Consider the following 3353-nt stretch of genomic DNA (forward strand, 5'->3'; position numbering starts at 1 on the left):
AATGAGCTCCTGTTTTTGAGCGCTTGAAACATGTCGACTATTATTTCCTATTTATTTATTTGGGAAGCGAATGAAGTTTCAATCATGTAATAATGTACCGTGCCTAAAATAAAGCATATCCAAATTTTTTTATAGGTTAAAATTTTTTATAGCAATAAATTATATGCGCATCAAAATGTAATAATACTTGTCATATTGAAAATATCTATACAGATTTTATCAATACTTTAGGAGAAACAAATTGTAGATAATTTCATGAAATAAATCTGAGTTCTTTGTTTCGTTTGCCTTTTATCAATACTAGCGTTTACAAAAACAGACCAACTGGCTATATTTCCTCGTTATATACGTATTATATATTTGAAGCGCAGTTATTAGTCTTAAAATAAACTTCGAATAAATCAAATAACCAAACAGACGTAATTCAATTATTTTCCAAAGCGCACATTTTATGAAGAACTAACAAAATGCATTTATTGTGTAGTTCTAATTGAACGTAACTTGGCATTTTATTCGATTAACGAGAATTAAACTCTTTTGCTGAATAATTTACCTCGTTTAATTGGTAAAATGCAAACCTCCCTACCCCCCTGGTTTTACCGGTGCGTTTCCTAATTCAAATACAACAGCTGTACTTGAATTTCCCAATTAACATGGATTAATTAAACTTAACACTCGCATAGTTATCAAGAGCCTCTTAACAAGAGTTTCAAATTTATGCTTTCCTGGAAAGGAAGTTTTAATGATTGTGCTAAGGAAAAGCCTTGTACATTTCAACAAGCACGCATATTCAAGTTTCTCTAATTTCTAATTTGTATAAAACATTTAATTAAAATACGTTTTGTCACTAAAATACGTGAATGTTTATTTTTTTATCATTCTTTATAATTATTTAAGGTAAAAGATTTAAAATATTGTAGTATATGTGCGTTGATTTGAAACTAATATAAAACTTGTAAATGTGTGCAGTTCGAAAAAAAAAACCCGGACTGCTGTGAATAACTTTTAATCTAATGATCGGATCTTCACGTTCTAGGATTCAATTGCTCGAGAGGGTGAGCTCAAATGTGCTAACTAATTAAAGCTTACGATATTTTAAGTTACGAAATCAAACACAAAAAGATACTTTCCCTGAATAAACTTGATTCGACGAGTTCGAATTTCTGACACTTAAACTACAATGTATAGCTGCAATTTGTTTCAGGAGAGCAATCCAAAGTTTGGACCCCTTAATTTTAAATTTACTTTCTGCGTGTTTCGCCATATCTTGAAAACTTTCTAAGCATATCGGAAAATTTTTGCACACAATTATAAAATTCATTAATCTAAAGATAGTTCCATTCAAAAAAATTGCATTTTGTAAATATTTAGTATTTTTTATTATTTGATTTAATAATAGTTGAAAAAATTAAAGCGTAAGATGTACATTTTTTACATCATTTTAAAGAATGTGATTTTGCTTGACAAAGTACAAAATTTGAGGAAAATTGATTGAATATCTCCTGAGAAATTGAATTTTATCCACGTGATTTTTTTAAAAATTGGTATTTCTCAGAAACTGTTCGACCAATTCTTGCTTACAATTTATTTGAATGCATTCTTTTTATTTGAATGATTTGTTTTTTTTTCTATATAGGATGCTTCATTTAATTATATTTTTATTTTTATTTAAGTTATGTAAATGGAAAAAAAATACACGCTTGTTATCGCAAAACACAATTTTAAGGTTTGACAAAAAAATTTTAAATTGGACTATCGAAAAATTGAAAGATACATTGAAAAACTTAGTTTGCTGTATGCAATTTAAAAACCTAAATTAAAAAAATTTCTGAGAAAATTGCTAATAAACGTTTGAGTTTCCGTCATATAGTTAAAAAACGTAAGAAATGTCGTTGTTAAACGTTGAGCGTAAAAAATCGCCGCCCTATTGTTAATTATATGCTTAAAAGTTTAAAGTTTCCCAAAAATTTCGGAACATCATTTTTAAATAGGTGGCAACTCCCTCTTTCTCTCACTTTTATTTTGAAGGCCAATAATCTGAACATTCCTTAAAAAAGTAAGCGATGCTTAAAATGATACTTAAATTTAATCTTTCTATTGAATGAAAATCCGAAAAAGAAGAAAAAATTATGCAACGCTTAAAATAATATTTAGATTTATCTCTCTATCGAATTTTTTAATTGTAATATCTATACTGGGTTGGGTTCAAAATTACAAATGAAAAAAAAAAAAGCTTTTTTTTTAAAACTGAATAACCACGAGTCGCAGTGACTCAGAGGATAGAGAGTTCGTCACCCAATGATGTGGCAGGTTCGAATCCCAGAGGTGGCTGATTGGTACGAAGTCTACTAGCTGTTCACACTGAAGACAGTGCTGCTGTAAAATATCCTCAGTGGGGGGCAGATCATGGGGAGTTTTCTTGATTTTCCTCTCCATGTAGTCCCGCAGTGGACTGATCGTTAAGACACGGTTCCCAGCAGATCACCGAAGTCAAGCATCACTGGCTGCGGTCAGTGTGCGGGTGGGTGACCACTTGGATCAGTCTGCGTAGGGACCGAGGGTGTGCGGTATGGGTCCTCGTTAAACTGTTCTACCGTAAAGTGGGTCATCGGGCTACCAAAGCGGGGGGTGGCATCCCATCTGCAGAGGATCAAAATTGTGATGGCATGTCTTCGGATCATCCTCAGGGATGTTTCCCAGACCGTCACCAAAAGCCCATTGTGTAGCTCTAGTGCGACGTAAATGAACTACAACTACAACAATTCTCTCCATGTAACGCAAATGCTGGTTAGTTCCATCAAAAAGTTTTCCTAGAAAGCTAGTTGGTCCCAATGTTTGGTTTAAGAGTTCCCTTGTTTAGTGGGTTGGGTTCAAAACTACATGGCTATAGAGTTGAGTATTGAGAGTCATAAACTCAGAATTGGGTCGCTGGTCTTAATTAAAAAAATATCTGACTAACCAATAGCCACCTAATTAGTAAGATACTTAAAAAATTTAAAACAAATATATAATATTTTATTTTGTTATATGTCTTATATGTAATTATTACATGTAAAGAATGATTTTATTCGATGCATAATTTTTATTCTTCTAAATGAAAATATTGCATTGATTATAAGGTGGAATAAAAAATATGGAATGCTATCACCCTTTAAGTTTTTATCTCCAAGCTTGAAATGTGCAGACAGAAAAAATAACCAGTTTAATAAATCAAATTTCCTTTCCGGGTTTTTTCATGAGCTTTAATCTATTTTATGATGACAAAATAAGCAGTAACACCGACAAAAAACATCAAAGCAATAATTTATAATATGTAATTTAATTTATGATGCTTTGACTCTTTTATATCATTT

Source organism: Parasteatoda tepidariorum, chromosome 3, assembly GCF_043381705.1.
Source record: "Parasteatoda tepidariorum isolate YZ-2023 chromosome 3, CAS_Ptep_4.0, whole genome shotgun sequence".
Lineage (NCBI taxonomy): Eukaryota > Metazoa > Arthropoda > Arachnida > Araneae > Theridiidae > Parasteatoda > Parasteatoda tepidariorum.